This window comes from Dama dama, chromosome 11 (assembly GCF_033118175.1).
Source record: "Dama dama isolate Ldn47 chromosome 11, ASM3311817v1, whole genome shotgun sequence".
Lineage (NCBI taxonomy): Eukaryota > Metazoa > Chordata > Mammalia > Artiodactyla > Cervidae > Dama > Dama dama.
Genome location: NC_083691.1, coordinates 36079167 through 36106613, shown reverse-complemented (window position 1 = coordinate 36106613; position 27447 = coordinate 36079167). Strand labels below are relative to the sequence as shown.

The 27447-nt window shown below is 43.4% G+C and overlaps 1 long non-coding RNA gene and 1 pseudogene across 1 annotated transcript; one reads left to right on the top strand and one right to left on the bottom strand.

The window, feature by feature from the left end:
* Window positions 1-3337: 3337 nt before the first annotated feature.
* LOC133065495 (uncharacterized) lies at window positions 3338-24810 on the top strand. The gene is made up of 5 exons (XR_009694899.1): window positions 3338-3438; window positions 5322-5385; window positions 15124-15203; window positions 15314-15375; window positions 24208-24810. It is a non-coding gene; the product is annotated as an uncharacterized LOC133065495 (long non-coding RNA).
* Window positions 24811-25181: 371 nt separating this feature from the next.
* On the bottom strand, window positions 25182-26541 carry LOC133065494 (cyclin-Y-like protein 1; annotated as a pseudogene).
* Between the last annotated feature and the right edge of the window lie 906 nt (window positions 26542-27447).

Genomic DNA, 27447 nt, shown 5'->3' with positions numbered 1-27447 from the left:
GGCCCTGGCCTGAGACTGACTTTCAATGTTTAAAGCCTCCCTGGGGGTTCCATTCAAGACCCTGATCTACCCACTGACATTAAGGAAAGCTGTGGCTAGAAAAGGAGAGAAGCTTCTTGTATCTCCCTGGGGATGCTCAGGATGCGTTGACGTACAGACATGTCCCCACCTGACTCCTTCAAAAGAGGACCAGAGCACCAGATGCTCAGGTCCATAGTGCCTCCCACTCCCAGGGTCAGGAACTGCCTCAGCCCAGCCCCTGGCAGAGGCAGCCGCTCAGTAAGGACCACAGAAAGGCAAGTGAGAGGGGCCTAGACAGATGACCCCTTAGCCACCTGCTTCCATCAGAGAGGGGCTCTGATGCCACCTGCACCCAGGCTTGTTGGGGACCTGACTTCTCAGCCATGCAGGGGAAGCATTTTTGGAAATCTATTTTAAAACTTCCCCAATTCAAGGCAGTTTGAGTTCTCTTGACCTTGTTCTAAGTTCTGCAAGGCCACAGATCCTGCTCAGCTTATCTTTGCTTCCCCAGAAACCCAACCCCAGTGCCCAGCTCAGAACAGGTGTTCGAGAAGTTTGTTTTGGCTTCAAAGGAATAAATAACACCTAGAGGGTCTGAGTGGGAGAACCTGAGTCATTTACCTTTGAAAGAACAAAGTCGGGGCCTCAGATCTGGAGAGATTCTCTGAAGCCCACGTGATGGTCCAGGAGAAAGATCATTTCCTACAGCTGAACTTCAGCCTCGCTTCCAGCCTAGCTCAGTGCCGCTTGGGAGCCAGGGATTCTCCAGAGCAAAGGATCTGACAGCTCATCCCCCCAGACAGAAACCAGGTCCTCCTGCAGAGCCGCTCTTCTGGCCCCTAAGTCTCACTTCTATTTTCGTGCATGGATTTGTATCGGATCTTGGATAATGGAGCCTGTTTTAAATGATCTTTTTGACCCCCTATTGAATGGATCCCCTTAACCTTTAACCAGTTCTCAAAAAGACAAAAGCTTTGGACTTAAGCAGTAAACCCATAATCAGAGGTCGAGGAAATCCATATTTCTCAGTCACGGGAGTTTCACTGTCATTGTTGGACTAGGGCAGGATATAACCAGCACTCAGGCATGTGTTACCCACAGACCCCCACGTGCTCATCTCTCCCATCTGTGTGTCTGCACATGTGCAGGGCGCTGGGGACAGGTCTTAACAGCCGCCTGGAATCACACATGTGCCTACCCTGTAAGGAGGTAGGGAACATGTGGATCTGAGAGTGTAAGTCCACACCCCTGAGGAGGCCGGGAGAGATTCCTGAGCTGGCAGTGAAGGGTGGCAGCCAACAGGCCCACAGCAGCTGGCAGATGCTGCCAAACAGGTGGGAACCCAGAAAGCAGAGGTTCAGATGAGCAAGAGGCCAAGATGGGAGGATCTCTAGGGCAGAGGGAGAGACAGAGGTCACAGGAGACTCTCAGATCCTAAAAGTGGGGGTGTAAAGACACACACCTTCTGGGGGCCAGAGATTGATGGGGAAAGGGAGGGTATTGGGGCATGGGAAGGAGCAGAACTTGGCTTCAGCTGGGGCTCGACCACCAGCTCTTGAGGTGACTTTAGGTATCTTCATTGGTAAAATGAGAAGGCAGGATTGCTCTCCAATTCTGTGCTGCTGACGTACTTTTGTATTCACAGATATGGGAGGAATTTTCAGCAAAAGGAAGAGGAAAGCTGCTGTGGCTCACCTGGTTGGTGGTGGAATGGCCCAGGAGGCTCCTAAATAGAAAGCATTCCTTTGCCTTTTCAATTTCTTGACTCTTTCCCTGTAACTTTTTGTAATGGGTCAAAGGCACTCATTCTTAGAGGACCTGGACTCCATCTTGGTGGTTAGAGCCCCATTAAATTCTACCCAACACCTTCCCCAGTCCCCTCCCTCTTCTCTGCTTAGCTTCCCATAAACTGTTTTTTGCCCCTGACTTCCTTCGCTTCTGTGTGAGTAGGGAGCCTTCTCTTTGGGTTCTCTGGGCCTTCAGTAGAGGTCAGTTTGGATCCGACTTCAGAAGGTCCCCAGGCTCCTCAAGGGTGCTCTACCCTGCCCTCCCCCTACAGGAACTTCTTACAGGTGTGTTCTTAGTTTGAGGCATCTCTTCCCCAAGTCAGCTTCTCTGAGGCTCATGTCCTTGCTTGCTCTCCAAACTTTTTTCGTGACCACTCCCTGAAGACCTTCCCTGAGTCAACTCCTTCTCACAACTGACCTTCCCAATATTTCTTGTTTGGACATATGACTCATTGTATCTCTTCCTTTTTGGTCTTGCCTCTTCTCCAAGACTTTCATTTTCTATTTTTATTCTAGCTCTTACAGTGATCATCAGAGATTAAAATATAGTGTCTCACCGAGGTATCACCAAGGAAAAAGAGATCAAGCAGACCTAAACAGCCCTGCCCAACATAGTTACTGCAATGGAGAAAAGGTTTCTGCACCATCCCAAGAGTCTGGGGAACCTTACCCCTGTGGGTTAGGATGGTTAATAGACCTCGGGGATGTTTTTAGAGTGGAGCCAAAGTTCACCTTCAGGATATTTATAGAGGCCACTAGAAATCTCCAGTGCTGATAAATGCAAAGCATTTGCATGCAGTACTCATTTGCTTTTGCTAAATCCTCTCCATTTGTAGGAGTACCTCCCTTGCTGAGGGTTAACAGCTCAGGAGACTTTTGATCTGCCTGTGAGAAAGCAACCCAAGTTGATCCGGCAGGCAGCCCAGTCAGCTAGCCATCTCCTTTTCCTCTCTGCTTCTAGATGACATCCAAACAGCCCTGTTCTGATGACTGCCAGAAAGTAACTATGCTAAAATTAAAAACCACGGAAGTTTTTGCAAAAAAAAATGTTTTTTAAATAAAGCTTAGGTCCTGTAACTTAGCCTTTCCCTCCATGAGGTAGACTTCTAGGAGAGCTGGTTTTACTGCCATAAAGATAAATGAAAGGCCGAGTGGGTGTGAGAGCACCTCCCCGGGCTATGGCTGGTGACTTGACAAGTCATTTATTCCAGGGCACAGGCTGGCTTCCTGCCAGGCCCTCCAGCGTAAGCCCAGCCAAGGAGAAAGCAGAATGAGGTGGCTGACCCCCGGCAAGGGTCCTCTGCTTCCAGCGAGGGCCTTCCAGCATCTGGTGGATGTGCACAATTAGTAATGCTTTTGAGGATAATGACTTGGCCTCATGGAAAAAGGAGAACTGGTCCAAGATAATGTCTGGTAAACTTTGACATTCCACCCTGAAGTGATCGTACACTCATGTAGAATCACTAAACAGCTGCATGATCATATTACAGACCCTTCTTCAAGAGCCAACTTGTCATTGAATCCATCCCCAAATTCCAGATTTTCTCAAACAAAAGGAACCCTGATGTGGAAGGAGCTGCAATCAGCCAGATGGAAGAGAGGTGTGGATTGCCAAGATTGGAAGTACCCTGTAAGATGTTTTGGCCCAGTCCCCCTCATTTTGTACATGAAAAAAACTGAGGTCCAAAGAAGAGAAGAGATTTCCCTAAGTGGAAGAACCCAGACAAGAGAATGGAACTCTTGAAACCCCCAGACTGAGGTGTCCACCTCTGAGGGATGGACAGACCTCCTTGACCCCACTTCTTAAAGAATCTCTGAGGGTGAGAGTCTAGGCCAGAGAGGGTAGTGATGGAATCTCTTCAGTGAAAAGAAATGAAGTTGTATTGAGAGAATCTGCCAAAAGGAGAAATCTTGCAGCCGTAGGGAGGAGAGGGAGAGGAGGTGGTGGCAAAGCCCAGGTTTTACTAAACCATACGTTCTAAGTGAAGGTAGTCTGGGATGCTGCCGAGAACCTGTATCATGGAGGTGTTTCCAGAGGACCAAACAGAAAAGAGCAAATAATGTCACTCACTTAGTAGCAAGTCTTAAGTACCTACTTTGTGTAGGACACTTTGTGCCAGATACCACAAGATTAAAGAAGGTGAAGTGTGGCAAAGAGTAGTGGTTCCAAGAGCCTGTCTTGTGCTCATTAATGACAGCGTTTTTACAGATACACACACACATATGGATGCACATGAAGGCATGGAGCATTTCATAATGTTCAATCTGTTCTCCTTCTGAGATCATGTCCTGTCTTTTTGCCCATTGTTAATCCAACTTTTTCACTTCTTAACAATAGCCTCTCAATAAAATGTTGGCAACCCAGTCGGGGTTCTCTTGAGTGTTTTTGAAACTGCATTGGTTGATGAAATCCACAAGTCTGGCAACCATGGCTGTGGCTGAAAGGACATGGGCTCCAGGGACAGACCGACACGGATTGGAATCAGGGTTCAGCTATTTATTCACTATGTGACCCTGGGAAAGCTTCTTAACACTCAGAGTTCAAGTTTCCTTCCTATGATATACAAAGTCCCCAGAATAGTAGGGACTTCCTATGGAAGTACTCACAAAAGTTACTGCCCATCTCTTAGAAGTATTTCATGCGTATGTGCACCTATGTTGTATGAAGTGGTATATGGGAAATGAGAGATCTTCAATAGCCTCTGCTCTCAAAGACTTAAAAATGTTGCTGGTGAGATAGTCTACCTCACCAGAAATTGTGGGAGAGATGTGAAGGTTAGCATATCTTTCTCCCATTCCTGAACAATTTCTTTGGTCTGGTAACAGTGACAGAATTTTCAGATATTGCTTTCCACAGTTCACATTATATTGTTTTTCCATGGCTGGTTTCAGTTTATACTAAGGCTCCCTCAAAACTCATAAAGTTCCCTTTAAAACCTCATAAAATTTCACCTGTGGATGTTTATTGCCCACAGGATGTGAGCTATGTCCATTTAGTTTTGATAGATTTACCATTATTAAACTTGGGCCCCCGTTTCCCACCAGCCTTATGAAGATAGCTGCCTTCTGATTTAGCATAGAGGGCTCTCCTGCTTTGTCCCTCAGTGAAGAAATATTTCAACTCCCTAGAACTGAGGTTGGCTCATGGGCAATGATTCTTACTCCCAGACTCCTAAGGTCCAGGAGTTTGCTCCAGCTCTGGGTAGTGAATGTTCTCCATGAAGGTCACCATGCTTTCCCCACCCTCTCCAGGCAATTCTCAGATGCCATTTCCAAGAATTCATCTACTAGTGTTGATGCACTGACACAGGGATTGGCATTTGAAAGATGAAAAGAAAGTTAAAGATGTTCTTGCTAAAGTCAAGGGCAATTCTCAAGTGCATAAAAATAACCCAAAGTAATTCCTTTGGATTCACCTCCCTGAGACATTCATTCATTGGCTATAGTCTTATACGATAGCCCTATAAACATTTGCAGAAAGATATCATGTTTCTCTTTTAACCTCTTTCGCAGGCCAAGTACCACAAGGTCTTTGCATCTGACTTTAAGCCTGGTTTCCCGTTTCCTTGTCATACTGGTGAGTCTTCTTTGGGGTTTCCCTTTGGGTGTGTGTCTGATTCACACTGGAGTTAAAAATTATCGTTGAGGCACATTGAAGTCTCCATGGCTCAAGATCCTTCTTCCCAAGATAAAGAATGGACCTGGATCTATGGAGGCAGTTTAGGGTTGACCAAAGATTTCTCAAGGTTCACACTAAATTCAGACCCTGGCCAACTAAAGACCACCTCTGAAAAGTCCAAATAAACGAGTCCCAGACCAGAGAATCCAGAACAATCTGGAAGTCTAGGCCACAGGGTCAAAGTCAAAGAAAGAGTCCAGTGATACCCACTGGGATAATGTGGAAGGAGGAAGTAGTCACCTGCAACTGAAGGTAACTCTAGTCCCTAAGCCTGGATATGATTGACATGTGGGAGGCTTGGGGAGGGGGATGCTGGAGGAGCTGTCTGAGTCAAGAATTTTTATTTACTCTGAGCTTCAACAGAAGATAGGGCTAAAGCTGCTGACCTATCCCTTGTCTGTATTATAAGGATTCCTTTGCTTGGAAGGCCAGACATCCAACTAATCTTGTCTTAAGCACAAAGATTCCTATAACTGCAAAGTACTGGTGCTGAGGGCAGCTTCTGCTTCAGGGACTATTGAACCCAGGTGACTTCACCTCTCAGCTCTAAGTTGATGTTCCTCTCAGACAGATGTTCCTAAATGGTAGCTTCTAGCAGCTTTCATTCACCTCCTCTCAGCTTCAAATTCAGCTGAAAATGAACTTGTATTTCCTAAGAATTCTAACACAAAATCCCAGAACTGGGTCATGTGCACATTTCTGGAAAGGGATAGATGTCTAACTATGTAAGGCAGAGAATGATGGAGAGGTGATTTCCCAGAAGAATTCTGGGGAAGCATAGCTGGCAGATGTCTACCACTCTGGATTAGCCTGGGTCTGGGGATACTGCCCAGGATGGGACAATGGGAACAGCTGGCAGTGACAATGGATTAAAGATGTCTGCGGCTGGAAGGCCTCCTTTATCAAAACTCAACCCAGCATTTCAGACATGGTCCAACTAGTGAGGGGCACAAAGGGAACCATCTCCTTATTCCAAGTCCTTTAACAAAATTCCAGGTCTGAATTGCACATGCCCTTCTGAAGCTTCAACACTCCTTCTGGACACTCAGGTAACATCCCTAAATCCTCTGCACATGAATTGTCATTAAGGTATTCCATCTCTACGCTTTCTCAGCCAGGGTGTTGTACCTTCAGGATTTTGCTTTTAACTCAATCCCTTTCTGACATCAGGGGACATTTTCTGAGGTGAATAAAGAGCATTTTAAGCAAGCCTGCCTCCCTTCATCTTTCTCTTTCTCTGGAAGTAATCACAACAAAGCCTCACCATAATTTTAAAATTCAAGACTTGGCTCAGTTTGGTAAGCCAGGGCCTGACTTGGACCTCAATGCCAACATGGAACTCGGCTCAGCCTGGAACCCTGCTGAGTTGTTTATCTTCCTGATCTCAATCTCAACACTCCCTCTGTAGGCTTTCTGGGGGAGGGGCACTGCTCAGAGTGGGGGCTTCTAGGAGAAACTGAGTGATTTCTTCTCCCTTTCCCCTCTGGGAATGCTGCCTTCCTCTTTTTAGAAAGCAAGAATCTTAGCCTTCCCTGTCCTCCATTTCAACTCTTTCATTCAAGCTGGAATCATTCCTGATGAAGTAAACTCAGAGGTGACAATCATATATGGGTCCATTCCTCTGCCTCCTCCTACTCTTGGCTACCCCCAGGCTAGAGAGTCTGGAAAGCCTCAAATGATTCAGAAAGTGAGCTGAATGGGTTCTTCATGCTTCACATTTGGTGCCAGGAAGCAGAGCAGTGGCTGATGCAAGAATTGGACAGAGTAGGAGCTAAGCTTTAAAAAAAGATAAAAAGAACTCAACCATAACCAAGGACTCCCACACAGAACGCTTAGGAGAAGCACTCAGCGGAGGACCATGCATGGCTTTGGAGCTTTAGTTGCTGCTGGAACACAGTGAGGGGCAGGGCTCTGCCTGCAGGATGTGCTGGGTCAATGCTACAGGATGCCCTCTCTGGGCCTGGGGCCATTGAAAAGGAAGTGGCACCATCAGGCAATTGGGGCAGTTGGGATAGGGCTCAGCAAAATCCTGGGGTATGGACAAGTGTCACTTACCACATCCACAGGTGACAAGCAGGCAGCTATAGGGCAATGACTTGCATCCATGCTATTCATCAGCACGCTCGATAGATGTGTACATCTCAGTGCTGGTGGCGGCCTACAGCCATGGTCTTTGGAAGTGTTCCACCCCCGTCCGTGGAAAAGACTGACTGGGTCACTGCTGACTCCACCTGTTTCCTGAATCTGCCAGGACCACCTGCTCCACCCTAGCCACTGGTCTTCTGCTCATCGCCCTCCTATGCGGCTCCCCACCCCGGGGAACTTCTCTGGTTTCCCTGGGAGCAGGGGCTAAAGTGGGGTGGTCAGTTTCTTCCTAGTCAACGATGAGCACAAACTCTCCACCCTGTTCCCTTCAAGGATACCCTCTTTGATACCATGATCCTTTCCTCTTTCAACAAAACTCTCATATAAATATTAATAGAACAATTTGGTTTTCAAAACTATTTGTCAGTTAAAAAAGAGACATTGTCTTTTCCCCCTTTGCATTCTTGTTTGAGCAATCATAATTATCCCCCAAATGTCATAGATATCTTAAGGAGTATTAAGACTGAGAAAATGAAGACAAGAAAAGCATGACGACTGATGTTTCCCTCTCATTGGTTCTTTGCAACCAAATAATCTGGTAGCAGAAAACTAACCTTCACAAATAATCTCTCTCTTTTTTTTTTTTACAACTATATTGTTGTGATGTTTGTCACCTATGATACAATTCACTCATCTAAAGTATGTGATTCAACAAGTTTTGTTTTATCATATTCATAGAGTTGTCATAAGTAATCTTTCAGTACAAACAGTGCTTTAGGAGAGTAGCTACTGGGGCAATGGTACACATTTTTTTTTGAGTCTACAAAAAGTCCAACTCGGACACACTTAACTGCCCCACGTATTAATAAAATCCAGTCCAGGTATATTTTCAGGCATAGACACAAACTCAGGATTAGGGTAAGAGGGGATACACACTCTTTAATGAGCCTGGTCCCTGACACAGATTCTAGTATGTATCTTTCCAAGAAGATTTTCCCTCTAGCAGAAGCTATTATCCCCTTTTTCAAATGAACTTAAAGCCACTCAGCTAAAAAAAATAGAGAAATAAAATGAAGTCATTTATGGCTAGTAAGTGGCAGAGTTAGAGATTTTAATGCAAGTCTATATGAATCCCAAAGAAGGGCAGTGCCAAAGAATGTTCAATACAACAGCGCTCATTTCACATGCTAGCAAGGTAATGCTCAAAATCCTTCAAGCTAGGCTTTAGCAATACATGAACTGAGAATTTCCAGATGTGCAAGCTGGATTTAGAAAAGGCAGAGGAATCAGAGATCAAATTACCAACATCTGTTGGATCACAGAGAAAGCAAGAGAATTCCAGAAAAACAACTACTTCTGCTTCATTGACTATGCCAAAGCCTTTGACTGTGTGGATCACCACAAACTGGAAAATTCCTCAAGAGATGGAAATACCATTCCACCTTACCTGCCTCCTGAAAAACCTATATTCAGGTCAAGAAGCAATTGTTAGAACTGGACATGGAACAACAGACTGGTTCCAGATTGGGAAAGGAGTACACCAAGGCTGATACTTTCACCGTGCTTTATTTAACTTATATGCAGAGCACATCATGTGAAATGCTGGGCTGGATGAAGCACAAACTGGAATCAAGATTGCCGGGAGGAATATCAATAACCTCAGATATGCAGATGATACCACTCTAATGGGAGAAATCAAAGAGGAGCTAAAGAGCCTCTTGATGAAGGTGAAAGAGGAGAGTGAAAAAGCTGGCTTGAAACTCAGCATTCAAAAAACTAAGATCAAGGCATCTGGTCCCATCACTTCAGCAAATAGATGGTGAAAAAATGGAAAGTCTACTTTTTGTAGACTTTATTTTCTTGGGCTCCAAAAGCACTATAGACAGTGACTGCAGCCATCAAATTAAAAGACTCTAGGCTCCTTGGAAGAAAAGCTATGACAAACATCGATAGCATGTTAGAAAGCAGAGACATTACTTTGCTGACAAAGGTCTGTACAGTGAAAGTTGTGGTTTTTCCAGTAGTCATGTACTGATGTGAGAGTTGTGCTGTAAAGAAGGCTAAGAGCTGAAGGATTGATGCTTTCAAATTATGGTGCTGGAGAAGACTCCTGAGAGTCCCTTGAACAGCAAAGAAACCAAACCAGTCAATCCTAAAGGAAATCAGTCCTGAATATTCATTGAAGGACTGATGCAGAAGCTGAAGTTCCAGTACTTTGGTCACCTAATGGAAAGAGCCAACTCATTGGAAAAGACCCTGATCCTGGTTGACCCTGACTGAGGACAGGAGAAGAAGGGGGCAACAGAGGATGAGATAGTTGGATGGCATCACTGACTCAGTGGACATGAGTTTGAGCAAATTCTGAGAGATAGTGAAGGATAGGGAAGTCTGGTGTGTTGCAGTCCATGGGGTCACAAAGAGTTGGACACGACTGAGTGATTGAACAACAATGCCAATGCTGTATATTGTCACCCTGTTTATTTAACTTATATGCAGATTACATCATGAGAAATTCTGGGCTGTATGAAGCATAAGCTAGAATCAAGATGGCTGGGAGAAATATCAACAACCCCAGATATGCAGATGATTCCAGCTAAAGGAAGAAAGTGAAGAGGAACTAAGGAGCCTCTTGATGAAGATGAAAGAGGAGAGTGAAAAAGCTGGCTTAAAACTCAACATTTAAAAAACTAAGATCATGGCATCCGGTCCCATCATTTCATGGCAAATGGATGGGGCAACAATGGAAATAGTGACAGACTTTTATTTTCCTGGGCTCCGAAATCACGCTTCCAAACCTTCAGCCCATGGGGTTGCAGAATTGGACACAACTGAACAACTGAACAACAAACAACAACATGAATCCAAGGGCATTCTGTCCACAGCCACTTCTCCTGCCTCACAATAGCCTCTGAGGCCAAAGGATGGTATGAGAGCTGTTTTAGAAAAGTTTCTGAACTTTTCTACTATTCAGGGACCCCCCTCAGAGGAATTACATAACATTTGCTCCCAGGGTCACCTGAGCAGTCTGATCCCCATGGGGAAGCTGTCTACTGGCCAGAGCAGATTTTCTGGGGAGCTGGCAAACCTAAACCTGCAGAACCCTTTAAAGTCCAGTAGCTACTGTTGCATTTGTGATTGTATAGCCTTTACTTCTGAGAGGATCCCCCAAGTGACATGAACTTCAAACTCCATCAAAGCTGGATCCACCCCCATCCAGAGCTCCTTTCTTCTCTCGCAGGCAGAACTCCTCCCTCCCTATTCGTGGGGCATTTATTCTTTCCTAAGTGTTTCTTCAAATGCCAGGTTTCTTAGTCCTGAGTGCACCCACCCCTTATTTGTCACCTTAACCATCATCTTCTGCACCTCAAAGCACTGTTCCCCAGGAGGGTAGACTGGGTGTTTTAGGTCTCAAAGGGTGTTCAAATGTTTCAGGAAGCCAAGAGGGAGAAGCACATTATCAGTCATCAGACCTCAAAGGTCAACTGAAATGTCAGCTAGAGCCTCCCAGGGCTGCATTGTACCTGCTCTTGTGGGGACGCTTAGTGCTGTACTCCTCAGAAGCCTGCCTGGCAAACACATCCATCTATGATTAATCAGAACATGGAGAAACAAAGTCATCTTAATGGATCATTTAAAAAAGTCATTTAATTGCCTGGAGACCAAATCTTTTAAAAGCAAATGTTTAGGCAGAGGCTCTTGGAAACAAAATATTGAGAATCACTCCTTTAAACCTTCTGTCTCCGGAACGATCAGCCTCTTCACCAGCAGAACAGATCCCAGACCCAGGAGCAAGCAATTCTTAGCGTGTTAGGTAAGATGGGGCAGAAGACACACTCCCTCGCTGCGGGACAGTCTCTCCCAGTGTGGGGCTCTCAGAAGGCTCTCTTGGAGGGAGACTGATGGGTTTTATTTGAAGGAAGTTATGGCTCCTGCAAAACCCCTTCTGTTACCCTGGACTCTGCACACATAGCCTGACTCTCCAGGTGGTAGGAGAGGCTGTCTGAGTGTGGCATGTGGTTTAAGAATAGTTCATCTTTTGAAAAAACTCAAATCTAGCCTCCCTCTCAGCCCCACATAATCTACTCTGGAAATGTTCATTGGCCAGAAGAAAAGAGCAAGAGAAGGAAAAGGAGAGGAGCAAAGAGTAAGAAAGCATGATAATGAAAAGCAAAGAAGAAAAGTGGGGCAGGAAGATAGAAGAGAGACACAGAGTTAGATGAGGAAAGGGTAAAGGGGAGTGTGATCAGTCCCACCTAAAATCAATAAGGTCAGTGAGAGAGCTATGGCAAACCCTCAGGAAAGGAGAATGTGCCTTTCCCTACAAATGCACGATGCCTCCTCCTTCCCAGGACTTCTCTCCCCATCCGTCTTCATTCCTAGAACCCACTTCTCCAACACACCATGCTTGTTTCTTCCAGCCAATTTGGGGGAGTCCTGTGAGATGACTCGGGTTTTTCAGGATCACAATGGGATTTTGCAAAACCCAAACAACACATAGTGGAGACGTTGCTCAACTGATTCCTCAGATACCACCACCTGGGGTAAATGAGGGCCAGCTGTTGAACAGCTGGGCCACATCAGTACTCAGCACCAGAGGTGAAGCAGAGCAGGAATTCAGCCAGATAAAGAGGGACCTCGCGGGCAAGACAAGTGCAGTGGGAGCCCGGCAGAGCCTGGTGGAGCATCAGTGCAGACCCTTGGCCTGGCTTTTCTTCGACTTTCCAGTTGTATTGTAAATACACTCATATAAAAATAAGTACCACTCTACTTTTGTATAACACTTTATAATTTAAGCATTTCCCATGCATTGTCTCATTGGATCCCTCAGCATTTAAAATTGTTTAAAAATTAGCTAATGTCAGATGTATTTATAATTCTCCCCACCCAACCCACATATTTTCCACAAACATTGTCTCTCACTTTCTAATAAATGCAGCACATGCAAAAAAAAAAAAAAAAAAAAATTCCTTTAACCTTTTTCTCTGTTTTTTTTCCTAAAGCAGTCTTTCCTCCTCTGGCCAGTTCACTTGACACTGTAATTACTGGTTTTTACAATTTTGCTTTCCTGTCTACATCTCCAAGATTGTAAGCCTTTTGTTCCTTTTTCCACTTACCTTTGGAAAAGGCTTGTTCTTTGTACCTGTGGCTTACCCCTTTACCTCGTCCTCCCACACTTGTTTAACCAACTGTCTTCAAATTCTTTCTTGACCAGAGGGCAATTAGAGGCACAAAAATGGGTGCTGCTGAATCACCTCCTGCCAACATCCTCTCCCTGTGGCCACCTCTGCCCCTAAGCATCATATTGTCTTATATACAGCGCTTCCATTACTAGCCAGGTGACCTTGGGAAAGTTATTTAACTTCTCTGAGTCTCAATCCCATAACTGTAAATCAGGATACTAGGAGGCCTGACCTCACATGGTTGAGGCTTAAAGAGATAATGATGCTTGGGTACCATAGCACCTCGTGCCTGGCACAGCATAGTGAAGTGAATGGAGTCAGTCGTGTCTTACTCTTTGTGACTCCATGGACTGTAGCCCACCAGGCTTCTCCATCCATGGGGTTTTCCAGGCAAGAATACTGGAGTGGGTTGCCATTTCCTTCTCCAGGGGATCTTCCCCACCCAGGGATCGAACCCAGGTCTCCTGCATTGAAGGCAGATGCTTTACCCTCTGAGCCACCAGGGAAGTCCCAGCCATAAATGCCTATAAATGTCATTTTCTAAGCCCACCATTGCACTTTCCCCTCTTTCCTCACTAACTAGGAGCACAGTATCATGAGAGGAACACTTGCTTGTGGAATCACAAGACCTATGTTTAATTCCAGGTTTTGCCTCCTTGGGCAGATGTTCATTCTGGTATCATTTGGCATGTGCATAAAATGAGGATACTAAAAATCTTCTATATCCATTAATCGACATGGTTGTAAGGATCAAATGGAAAGAGTGTAAAAATGCTTTTGTAACTAAAATGTGACCAACCAACACAATTATTACTGATAAGACATTCCTAGCATAATACCGTTTCAGTTCAGTTCAGTTCAATCATTCAGTCGTGTTTGACTCTTTGCGACCCTATGAACCACAGCACACCAGGCCTCCCTGTCCATCATCAACTCCAAGAATTTACCCAAACCCATGTCCATTGAGTCGGTGATGCCATCCAACCATCTCATCCTCTGTCATCCCCTTCTCCTCCCACCCTCAATCCTTCTCAGCATCAGGGTCTTTTCCAATGAGTCAGCTCTTCACATCAAGGTGGCCAAAGTATTGCAGTTTCAGCTTCAACATCAGTCCTACCAATGAACACCCAGAATTGATCTCCTTTAGGATGGACTGGTTGGATCTCCTTGCAGTCCAAGGGGCTCTCAAGAGTCTTCTCCAACACCATAGTTCAAAAGCATCAATTCTTCAGCGCTCAGCTTTCTTTATAGTACAACTCTCACATCCATACATGACCACTGGAAAAACCATAGCCTTGACTAGATGGACCTTTGTGGACAAAGTAATGTCTCTGCTTTTTAATATGCTGTCTAGGTTGGTCCAAGGAGTAAGCATCTTTTAATTTCAAGGCTGCAATCACCATCTGCAGTGATTTTGGAGCCCAGAAAAATAAAGTCAGCCACTGTTTCCACTGTTTCCCCATCTATTTGCCATGAAGTGATGGGACCAGATGTCATGATCTTAGTTTTCTGAATTTTTTTAAAATTTCCTGTCACTTTCTGTGGAGTTTTCAAAAATAGCAATAAAATACAAATATAAAATTTATCACTTGACCATTTTTAAGTGTCCAGTTCAGTAGTGCTAAGTATATTTCACACTGTTGTAGAACCGGCTTCCAGAACTCTTCCTGGACCCTTCGGGAAGAACTCCTGTTATGTTACAAAAGCTTTGATGGTAAAGAGCCAGGGACCCTGCAATCTGATTGTCTGAGCTTGGATCCTGGTTCTATATGACCATGGTCAAATTATTCTCTGTGTCTCAGTTTTCTTGTCTTTAGAATGGGAATAGTCTTTGCCACAGAGAGTTTTTGTGGGGATAGTACAATTGGGAATAATGGAAAAGGAATTTCCTCCCAGAAAGCAGATCTAGGACCTGCCAGATTGGTTTTACTTTACTGCCAGGCGAGGAAGTTTTCTCTTTTTCTGATCAGTAGGATTTGATATATTCTATGGTGCAACGTGCATTTGGTACTTTCCCTTTCTGTGAGCTGTGCTGGAGTTTTTATTGTGGTTATTGTTTTCTTCCTTACCTCTGAACATCAGGAATAGGCAGGCAGACGAACTGTCTTTTCAGCTTAACAGACTGTGGTGCTGAGAGGCACACACAGGCCGATAGGGAACTCTGCACAGTAACCAGAAATCCTAAGGACTTTGAACTGGACAAACTTTGGGTTTTCTTCCTTAGTGATGGGTGGGTTGGGGGAGGGGGTGAGAACATGTAAAAGATTAGGAACCCTTGGGTGCTGAAGAACCAAAGAAGTAATCATGACAGATATCATTCAGTAGCTTATGAGTATTCATTTTAAATTATCTTCTCTTGTTGTTTTCCCAGTGTAAAGACACAGTTTTCCATTTTCGAGCTATCTCACTACTGAGGGTGACGTATAATTCAGTCTGGTCAAAGAAATGTAGGTAAGTCCACTGGAGAAGTCTTAGCTTCCTGAATGAAAGCACAAAGACTTGTAAGCAGAAAGCCCTTCATACTTTTTTTTCCTTCTTCTTGCCTTAAACATGGATGCAAGGCTACAACCTCATGGCTTCAGGCAACAAGCAAGAAGATGAAAGCCAGGAAGCCAAGTTGGAGGTAAGGGAAGAAGGTGCCCAAGTGTCCCCAGTGGAATGACTGAGCAACTGCTTCCCCAACCCTTTGTCTCCGGTACATGAAATGTGAACTTCCTATTTGTTTAGGCCATAGTTGATTTTCTTTTTTTTTTTTTTTCTCCTTTCTTTAAAAAATTCATTGTAATACTAGCTTATATAGGAGCAGGGGTGCTAAACTTTTAAACAATTTAGTAACTATTCCCTGAGAACAGGGTCCCTTAAAGCGCCTGGGGATGTGGAAGGAGTTGTCTATTTGTGCAATGAAGAACTCAGGTAATTCTGGACCTGAAGCAGAGAGCATTTGGTTCACACAGGGTCTGTGAGCTTTAGATGAGGATGAGAAGTTTTTCTCTCATGCAAGAGTTAATTTGAGGACTAGAGGCTCCTTGGAGGATGGCCAGTGGGACCCCTTTGAGGCTAGGCTCAAGGCATAGTGTAGAATAATAGATTCACAAAATAACATTCAGGCTGACCAATCCTGGTTGTACTTCGGGAAGGTATGACATGATGGAGAGCTGTGGATACTAAGATTGGGCATGCTCATTAAACTAATCCTTAGTTACCTATGTTGATGATTACTGCATTTGTGAGTATCAGGGGAGTGAGGTTTGGGTTTCCTTTTCCAAAATAGTCTTCTTTATAGGTTTTAACTTGAGAGGTATCCATTGTTTCTCTTTGCACAATGAGAAAAATCCATGTACTGAAGATAGGCACAGTGCTGCCGATGGCCCTTCCAGGCAGAGAAGTGGGGAGAAGCCTGCTAAGCTAGAGCAGAGACTTGGAAACTCTAAGGATAGGAAGGTTGGTGAGATTCTGCATTTATCTCAGGTTTTCACCAGTGTTCCTTCCTTGAACCATTGATTTCCCTTCCACCAGCTGTACATTAACACCACTTGGCTGCACCTGTTGGTCATTTTCCCATTTTCCCATACTTCACTACGTCTGTGGGAAATTGTGTGGTCCCAAGCAGTGAGGTTACAGAACTCTGGGGCATGGCCCCTCTTATCGGTCTGATGGTCACTGATTTCCTGAGCACTGATGTCTGCTGTGACCACTCGCAGGGCTGATCCCTGAGTGGCTCTTGGAAGGCAGGCTACCTTCTGGACCTCTCCTTCTGGTGGGTCACTTTCCATCTTTCTCTGTGTCCTTTTTCTTGACTAACCTTCTCTATAGTCACTCATCTCCATGGCCATGTTTATGGAAACTTTCCTCATTCATTCTTTGATTTTTGCTCTTTCTGTTTCTCCCTCTTCACCTTTACAGCGGAACCTGTATTGATCATTGATCATTCCTCTGCATCGATCATGCCTGAGTAAGAGAAGTGCTGTTCTGTTATTTAAAGCACTTGGCTTGGTGCCTCCCTTTGAGCATTTTTAAAATTTATTTTTAACATGTCCTACTTCTTCATGGCATCTTGAAAAGGGAGCAAGTCTCCTCTCCCCTTAATGATCCCTTTTATAGTTCTACTTTCTTCCTGTTCCAATAGGAATTTGCATATGCTCTATTTGATCTTGCCAAGTTTCCAAGATTTTGAGAATACCATTTTGATCAGGAGAGAGAGTTTTGGTCATCACCCCACTTCCTTGAGCCATGTGACTTTGAGTCAATCACTTGGCTCTGTGCATCTCTGCTTTTCCATTTTAATAAAGGGATAAACATACTTTACTGAAAGACAAAGTGATGGATAAGCTAACTTCTCAAGCATCTTTTCTGCTTTAAGACCCAGACTTCTATTGATTGGAAAAGAGATGGCTTTTTTTTTTTTTTTAAAAGAGATGGCTTTTGTTTTGTAATAACATTTATTTCATGATTATCCTGTCCTTTTTATGAGCTATTTCTCACTTTTGGTAAGTTTATGTCAGATTACTAGGATAATGAACCTACTGTACCACTTTAAGTGTTCAAATACCTTTATTATTATCTTTGTTCCATTGGTAGTACTTGTAACTAATGAGTCTTAAATTCTGCATCCCTAAAAATTATCACATAGATTATGATCATGCTATGCTTCCCCTTTGTCACTCTACATTCCCCCATAAGATTATATTAGGAATGCAATACAAAGTTAGATATGTAGTTTTACCTTGTCCTTTTTTAATGGTTGCATAATATTCAACTGTATGGACATACCATAATATAATCTAATCAATCTCCTAAAAATGAGATCATCAGGTTGCTTTCAGCTTTTTTGCTATCATAAAAAATACTGCAGTGAACGTACTTGTACATATGTATTCATGCAATTATTTCTGTAAGACATTTTCTAAGATATAGAATCACTGCTTTTAGAATATGCTCACTCTTAGTTTAATAGCAATGAGTCTGAAGTCTTTATATCCATATATTATTTTTTAATACCCGATTGTCCCTTTCCTTCATGACAACTGAATTATTCTCTATTTAAAATATGGCATTGTCCTGAAATAGATATGTCCTTCCCTTGATAAAAATTCTATTTCTGGAAGTTTATTTGAGGATGAACACAGAGATCTGCTGTAAGGACTTGAACAAAAGAGTCATCATATTAGTAGGTACTTATTATGTGCCAGGCATTGTACAAAGAATTTAAAATATATCATTTCACTTAATTCTAACAAGAGGTTTTAGTGTAGATACTATTATTAAACTCATTCCACAAATGAAGAAACTGAGCCTTAAAGAGATTAACTTTCCCAAAGATACACAGTCAACATTTAAGGAATCTGGGAGCAGAACTTAACTTGTCACTGGAACCCACAGGTTTCAACATGAACTCCTTATATCACAGTATATAATAAGGAAATGTTGGGAATAGACTATCCAAAAATAAAGGAATAGTAAAATAAGTATGAATATTTACACAATAAATATTATATGTAGCCATTTAAATTGCTGCTCAAATTTATTTATTGTTACCTATATGACAATATATTCCTGACATGGTTACTTAATAAGACACATTGTGAAACAGCATGAAGATGAGCCCATTTTTTTTTTTTAAAGGTGACTGAATTTAGTTCCTTCACAATGTACAGAAGAGTTTGAAGAATGCAAGATTGTCTTTGGGTTGATAGGATTGAGAGTATTTTTAATATAATCATTTGGATTTATTTATTTCTTCTGATTTTTTTCTATAATGATCATATATTACTTTTGTAATAAGGTTAAAATAAAGGCTTTAAAATAACAAAAAAAGATTCAGTTTTGCTATAGAGGTGTTTTTGTATTTACATATTGCAGAGATATTGTTGAAATGGGTTTGAATTTCTAATAAATCTATTTCACCTGTTTGATATTTTAGCTTGTTTCAGGTATTACTTGTAAATTGATATAAAATAATCAACTTTGCTCATTTTGAGAAAGCCATGAATATTTGCAAGTCTGTCCTTTTACTTTCCCTTTCACTCTTTTACTTCCTTTCACATTCATTCATTTTTCCAACCAGCTCCCATAGCTTTTGAAAATCCACATTCCTCTCTCAGCTTTACCTCTACCTTTGGAGATGCTGGGCTCTAACACACCTTTAGCTTAACACCCCTGTTTCCTGACCCTGTAGAGCTCCTAGGGAACCTCTGTATTCATTTTGTAGGAAGATAATCACAACAACTATACATATTTAACTAGGGTTTTACAGTTTAAGATTGTTTTGCATCATAATCTTATTTGCTTTTCCCTGTAGGTCCTTATGGTTTCCCAGGTGGTGCCAGAGGTAAAGAATCTACCCACCAATGCAAGAGATGCAGGTTCAATCCCTGGGTCGGAAGATTCCCTGGAGTAGGAAATGGCACTCCACTCCGGTATTCTTGCCTAGAAAATTCCATGCGCAGAAGAGTTTGGGAGGTTACCGTCTATGGGGCTGCAAAGAGTTGGACATGATTGAGCAGATGAGCACATAGGTCTTTATAGGAAGTAGGGAAAACCTTATGAACCCTATTTTGCAGAACAGAAAACTGAGCTTTATCAAGTTTGATTTCACTGAAGTCACACATCTAGCAAGTAGTAATGCTGGAAGTAAAACCTAGTCTTTGGTTCCAAGGTACTCTTTCTTTCTACATCCTATACTATCTCTGAATGGAGTTATCAATGGCTACCAGGTGCTGCTGCTGCTGCTGCTAAGTCACTTCAGTCGTGTCAGACTCTGTGTGACCCCATAGACAGCAGCCCACCAGGCTCCGCCATCCCTGGAATTCTCCAGGCAATAACACTGGAGTGGGTTGCCATTTCCTTCTCCAATGCATGAAAGTGAAAATGAAAGTGAAGTTGCTCAGTCGTGTCCGACTCTTTGCGACCCCATGGACTACAGCCTACCAGGCTCCTCCGTCCATGAGATTTTCCAGGCTAGAGTACTGGAGTGGGTTGCCATTGCCTTCTCTGGGCTACCAGCTAGATAGCAACTATTCCCTAGATCTGAAGTCTTAAACCTTAACTGGGTGAGCAGATCTTTTTAACATCCAAAATGAGACCCAGGCAGTGAGGCCAATCAAGGTAGCAATGGGTTAAAAGGCCACTCTTATTCCAGACACAGGGCAGGCACAGAGCTATCCATGGTCCTGAGATCACTGCCCTGAGTTCATGATGACCTCTTGGGCTCTAGCCCATCTGATTTGTTCATTACTTATCCTCATGGCATCACTTACTCATTTGAATCTCATTGACTATTCTGTCTCAAATTTCCTCTATTTCTCTCCTTGGTTATCATTTCTGTAGGCCTCAGGGTCAGCAGCGTCTACTAGTCCAGGGTTCAATGAAAACCTTTCCCTGCGTGATTGCCATCCTTGAATCCAGGAGCATACTTGATAAATAATAAATTTCTCTATTCATCTTCAATCCTTAAAAATGAAAATCAACATGCAGGAAAAATTTCTCTTTACCTTCCTCATACTTATGCCATTTGTTCCCCATGTATCTGCTTTCACTCTTGCTTTACCAAAACTTGCATTTAAGGTCTTTTCTCCTTCAGGTATTTTTTTCTTTTCCTCTTAAATTTGCTTTGTCTGTCTCGTCCTTGCTTCTCAGGCTTTATGCAATGTTTTAATTTCTATTGCCAGTTCCTACTTCTGGGTTCTTGGTTCCATCAATAGTTAACCAACATGCTTCTTAAATTTACTTTGTCTTATCTGGCTCAGTGTTTCTCAAAGAATGGCTAGAGTATTTCTGAATCAAAATTATCTGTGGTTATCACTAGCATTTAGATTTCTGGGCTTTCTCTCTGCCTGATTCTCTCCTTTGGCTGGGGGCCCTTCTCCTGATTTCCTTTCTTATCGACTGAGAAACCCCCATCTCCAAAGTCCTGACCAGCAAACAAGAAAGTGGATCTGAGTGCTGCCTCTCAAGACCACGCAGTCTTTCCTACCAGTAGCTGTTTCTGCTCTGCCACCCTCTGTCCCTGGAGGACTATGTATGGCTTGTGACCACACTATGGTCTCCTATATACTCCTTCTTGTTCCTCCTTCCCTCTCATCCTCCTCTTTGTCCTCCACCTCACCCCTACTTTTCCTTATTCCTCTTCTTGGGTAGTCTACTCAAACTGCTCTGGCACTTTCTATAGCTCTAGTGTTTAAAGAGTTCCAGTATTACTATGGTATTTCCTCACTCCTCTGTTTTATTATTTCTGGGGGATATATGTTTTTATGTGAGAAGATACCATTTATAAGACAAAGCTAGTTTGGTTCTGATGATGAAGTTTTGAGAGAAGTGAAATATACATTATCATTCTTTTGTTGCATGGAAACTGAGACCTAGAAAGTTTTATGTTCAAGATCAGTGGCAGAAGTAATACTAGAAACATGGCCTGAAGACTTTTCTATAGCAATTTCATTCCACAAATACTTCCTGAGGCTCTGCTATGGGCAAAACATTGAATCAGCCACTAGAGATGTAAACATGGAGAAAAACTTCCCTCTCTGGTTTCATAAACCTTCCAGTGGTCATAAAGAAGCTAAGAAATGCCCAAATAACACAGCACCAGGAGGTGTGTGCAGTGCTTCAAGCTCTTATACATTCACTTGTGAAATGTGAGAACCTGCAGGAATGAGGAAAGGCTTGTATTTTTTTAACTAGGAGGGAAGGAGAGATGGCACACAGAGGAATTCTTGAGCATATCAAGTTTCATATGGGAATTAAAAGCCATGAGAGAATTTCCAGTGGGAGAACCCTGCACAACTGAAGAATGCCCTAGGGATTTCAAGCTTGGAGTTGAGAGATTTGAGAAGTAAGTTTAGGAACATAACTGAGGCCACATCATTGAAGGACTTCAATGTCAAACTAACTTGCAGGTGGGTGGGGGAAGTCTTCAACTCTTATCATGAGACCAGGCTGCCTTCACACATACATGGGACAGACATGGAATTCAAAGTATCATTTTATAAATAATAGCACAGACTTAGGCACAGGAAATAGAGACCCATAGTGGAGGATGAGACAAATGTGCCTGAGCAAGGTGGTGGCCACCATTCTGAGCATCAAGTGGGGAATCAACACTCTTAAGAGCAGCCCTGGAGATGGCAGGCCCTCCCTCTCAAAGACAGAAGTGACACAAGCTGCCCAGGGCAGGTGTTGGCTTTCTGATGAGTGTGGAGAAAGGTGATGCTTAAGTACAAGGCAAAGAGCTGACTTTTCTAAAGCATGTATTAGCATGTGGCTAAAAATAGCCACCTGTTCCAGGTCTGATTCCAAATTGGAAGAGCTCTTCACATAACATATTAAAAAAGCATCTGTCTCCCAGTAGTCATGGCAACAGGCATCCCTGAATAAATGTGGAGAGATGTTTTTGGAATGGGGCTGGGAAAGGAAGTGGACAGGACAGCCTCTGGATAAGAGGTGAGTCTTTCTGTTCCTCCCCGAGTTGAAGCCTCATCTTGCTTTCCTACTTCCTAGCCCTTCTAATTTTGCACAGCCCTTGGTTTTTCTCTGAAGAAATACTTTCTATAGTTAGTGCCTGTCCAGTGGGCTGGACAGGGAGAGGAGATGGAAAGAAGGGTCAGACATCCCACTGGCATGAAGAGATGGGATGGGAGGCCAAGCTGCTTGGGCTCAGAATCTCATGTACTATATTGTTTGGCTGTTTGCATATTTCCTTTGTCAACAATCCCCATAAAATACATTTGTCACTTCATGTTGACTATAAGAAGTGCCAAAGGTCTGCTTGTTTCTTTTGCTTTGTATCCTTTGTCAACTCCTTGAGGGCAAGGAGTCCTTTTTCTAATTCCACTCTTGGCATGAGAACACTCCTCCAATCTATCCGTGTTGCTTGTACTATACAGCAGCAGAATATCCTCTTAGGACTCAGAGCGCTACCCCATAGCTGTAGGTAGCTCTCCACCTGTCAACTCTAGAATCCCCAGTTCTGACAAATGGAGGAAATGTGTTAAGCAGGACTCTGTTGTACAGATCCTCCTTGAAGACAACGGTAAATGATAAATGAGACCACTCCAAACCATTGTTCACAATAAACACTCTTAAGTGTGTGAATAAATATAAATGACTAAAGAAGCTTGGGATGAACCTGGTGATGAGGGCAGAAATGTAAGGATGAAAAAAAGCCAGAACCCCCTGAGCATATTCCCAGGTGACTGCTTGAATAAGGCAGACATTTAGTCTCTGCAGAGAGGATCAAAATCAGATTACTAATCAGGTGAGGAGTCAGCATATGTTTTCTGAGGACATGCAGGAGTTGCTGTGGCACGCATGAGATCTTCACTGGACAAAATCTGCAAACTGTCATCTAGATTCCTCTAGGAAGAACTCTCCACAGGCACATAGGTCTAGACTCTGGCTAATAAGGCTGCTGAGAGTTTCTTTCCCTGGTATTCTCTGCCTTGCCCTATTTCTTACCTGATGATGAAAATATGATATTTTTTGAGTACCTACACCTGTGTGTCTCCTGCAGAGCATGAAGGTCCAGGCTCGGCAGGCGTGGGACAATTCATTCATTTACTCACTCATTCAACTAATCCCTCCTGAGAGCTAATGTGTGCTGGGTGCTACATGGTCCCTGTCCTCATGGACCTTGGGTTGGGAAAATGATGGGACATCACTATTATTGTGATAATGGCTCCTGATGGTAATGATAGTCACCCCAGCTATGGCAAGAGCACTGCACAAGGCAGCCTGTTCAGTGCATAAGTATATTAACTGTGTTTTCCTATTTTCTCTATTCTTTTTTTTTTAAATTAAAATAGAGTTTATTAGCTTTTCTTTTAATATAAACATGAGGAAGAAAAGCCACACAAGTTGTAGCATTCTTTTCAAAATAAAACTGCAATCGATACTTGAATCTCCAAACTCCATAAACAATATTTTTTGAGGTGGTAGACTGTAATATTTTATATCCATTATTTATCATTTATGTCTCTGTCCTTTAAAAATGATGGAACCTGTGGCACTCAATATAATGTGAAGCCTTGCTATAAAGAGAGAAAGTATTTCTAGCCCAGAAATGCTTTGTTTACAGGCAAAATTCCTAGGATTATGTTTGAGAAGGTAGGAGAAAGATTTTACATAGTTGAGAACATTTTTTTTTTTTTAATGTTTCAAGTTTAGGTGACATCATTACCAATTTCCTAAAAGACTGATTACTGGACCTCCCTGTCTTTTAATGGGCTTCCTGGTGGCTAAGTGGTACCCTGTGTTTTAAAAAGCCTGAGGTAAGGGTTCCTAAGATTTATCTTTCCTCAAGTAACAACTTGAAGTGACACACCTACAGCCAGGTTAACATGCAGAACAGAAAAGCTGTTTCATGTCGCTTACTTTCCTGTCACTACTACTAGGGTCCAGTTCCTTTCAGTTTATTACCGAGAACTAATGCTATTGTTCATTATTCCTTTACCAAACCTAGAAAAAAGAAACTTCCTGTTCAAGCAGATCAACAGCCCAGCCAGGAAAAGGACTATTTTAAAAAGAGGAGGCCAGGTCTATAAAGATACAAGATATCCTCCTGAAGTCTTTGTGCAATTCGAAGCTCCCATACTTGTAGAAATATAAACGCTACAAGCTTACAAAACATCACCGGAGAGTCCACCTGAATTTCCTCCAAACTCATCTAGCTCTGCAAATCCTAAACATTAAGCTCTCAATTTTAATCCTTTGTTTCAGCCTATTGTTTGCCATCTTCAAGAGGGACTGAAACAAAAAATTCAAATTAAAAGCCCAACATCCAAGATCTACAAAACCAAATGAGTTTAGAAGAAACCTAAGCAAACCTTCAAGCGACATCCTGCGTCTGTAGCATCCATACTTCTGCGGCAGTGTCCTGGAGTGTCCAAGCACACTGTATCAAAGCTTAAAATTGCACCAAGACTTCTGGGACACCCTCTATTTCACTATCTGCTTATTCCTGGACTAACAGGTTGGCTGGAATTATGAAAATATCCTTTAATACAAGTATTTAACAAAGAGGAAAATCATCAGAAAATGAGAAGCACCATTAGAGTTAACAAGAAACGCAGCTCGGACCCAGGAGAAGTAGGTAACAACATACTTTCTCTGCTTATGATCCCAAACATGCTAATATGCTAATAAGTAGTGCTTGCAAAAAAACTGAATGACAAGTGTTATTCAGCAGCTTTTTGGTTTAAACTGATTGCCAAAAATGACTAGCAGCTTCAATGAAATAGGGAGGAAGAATCCTTCAAAACCTAACAGTGCTTCAACAGTCTGTTCCTAAGTGGCTTTATGAGTTGTCAGGAGTCCCATGTTTGAACGGCAATACTGCATTGATTCTAAAGGAATATGCAGCAATATGGGCGAGAAAACTAGGAAAAAGTAAAAGTTATATAGTTAGTGTCTGTAAAGTCTAAAAATTTGAACTATTAAAAAAACCTCACATAGTTCACAGTTATCGGCCTACACAGTAAGCAAATATCTGTGGGTGGGTTGGGAGCTTTTAGCTTTGGAGTGGTTTTTGTAACTCTGTTTACATTAAAAAGGACAGAAGAGTGTGTTGCCTTGACAAGGTCCAGTTTTTTCCTATGACCATAACCTTTGCTGTCTGCAAGTCTCTTGAATTCAGTGTCTTTCTTCTAGGTGAAAATACTAACTTTGCTGGTTTCTGAGCAGGAGAGGTGGTATTTCTCCAGTCCTTGTTACGGGGGGTTCATGATGTTACCACCCCTCACCTCTCTCTGTTCATGAGAGGATGGCATTGGAGCGCTGAATACCAATGAAATTATCAGCGCTGAAAGACCTTCTCACAGCAACTCTGCCCAAAGACAAATACTCTTTGTATTTGTCTTCACACAGTCTGGAGATGGCCTCTAGGCTCTGTGCTTTCTTTGCTAAGAGGAGCAATTAGAAAACTCAGGTTGTTGTCATCTGCTAAGGAGCAAAGGTCAAAGTAGTATTTGGCATAAACACTGGCGGAAACATTAATATTAAACTGAAGGAGCTCCAGAAAGTGCCTTTCCATCTCATTCATGTCCTCAACTGTAATGTCCTTTAGGATCTGGCAGTAGTCCACATTCCAAACAGCCTGATCGTCCCAAACCTTGGAGGCAAGAAGAATGGCTCCCAAAACAATTCTTTTCCAGTTAGTGGGGCAAATGTCGATCTCAGCATAAGTTAAAAGCCTTTCTAAGTAAACCAAAGTCACTATTTGCACATTCAGCAGTCAGCTGGGCGGCACTGAAAAGAGTATGAACAAATCTGTAAATGAATCTGTGTTCAGGATCATGCTTAAAGTACTCCTCCGGAACCCTTTCTCGTGTGAGTGGATGTGATCTCTCATCAAAAATGTCCAAGGACCTATTGGCATCTCTGTTCTTTATGTGGTAATATATTGCTAAGATCACACGTCCGTTTGAGATTTGCTCAGGAAAAATGTGCTTGCCCTTGGGTGGTCAGAAGGGTTTGATTCCAAAGCTAAGTCTTCGGGCATCTCCCGGTCGCTGATGTGCTGCAGGTGGTGGCCTTCACCCGCTCGGAAATCCAACTCGGTGGGTTCCACGGCAGCCGGCGCCGGTGCTACGGCCACCGCGTCTCCGGCCGCCGCCTCGTAGTCTGGCTCCGCCGGCCCCGCGCGCCGGCCCAACTTGGGGCTGGCATTGGGGGACACGCAACAGGTCAGCGTGTTCCCCATGGGGCGCCTCCGCTCCTCGCCGCCGTCGCCTCCGCTCGGCCCCGGACTCCGCCAAGCTCAGAGACCGCCCCCTCCCCCAACAATGGCGCGGCGGGCACCGGCCGACCCGGGCTATGCCCGGGCTGCGCCGCACATGCAGACGCGGCCTCGCCTGCCTCTCTCCTGCCGCACCCCCGCTGTCTCGCCGCCGCCGCCTCCCCGGAGTCAACTCTATTCTCTCTATTCTTGATGCTCTGGCATGTGGGGCCCAGCTGATCCTGGAGAGACTGCCCTTCCCAGAGACAGGAAATGACTCCCCTGTGAGTGTGCCTTGCCTATGAAAACCTACCTCTCCAGAGCCCAGAGCTGCCCACTGCCTCCTTTATGGAGCTCTCACAGGTTGACCACTATCCTCTGCCATAATCCCTCGAGGGTGAGTTACCAGGCAACTTGGGACAGTCCCTACACCCATGAGCCCCCTGAAATTATTCAAACGAGTCCATCCTAGACCTGTCTGGCCAGCTGACCCCGTCTCACCCATTCCTTCCCAGGAAAATTGCAATAAAGGCTGTTTCCCATGCTTTTCCCTCACTCCTTCTGCATCTTGACCGACTCTGGGACTTCCCTGTGTGGTCCTGCATGGCATGGAGTGCTCCTCCCTCTTGAGAACTGTAACAAACTATCTTTTCATTAGCAATCGTCTCCCAGTCTGTTGGCCCCATATACCTGAATAATAATAAAAACCACGTTTTAAAACAATAAGAGCTCAAATTCTGGAGTCAGTTCTCCTGGATTCAGTCTCATTGCCAACATTTACTGGCTGTGGGACACAGACTCAACTTTTCCTCTCTACAGGAGCAACAATAATATCTAACCTGTTGGGCTATTAGGAGGATTCAATGAGATAATTCGTATAAAGCACTTATAACCTATAATGGAAAAGAATCTGAAAAAGAATATGTGTGTTTATAGATATATATACAATTGAATCACTTTGCTACAAACCTAAAACATTGTAAATCA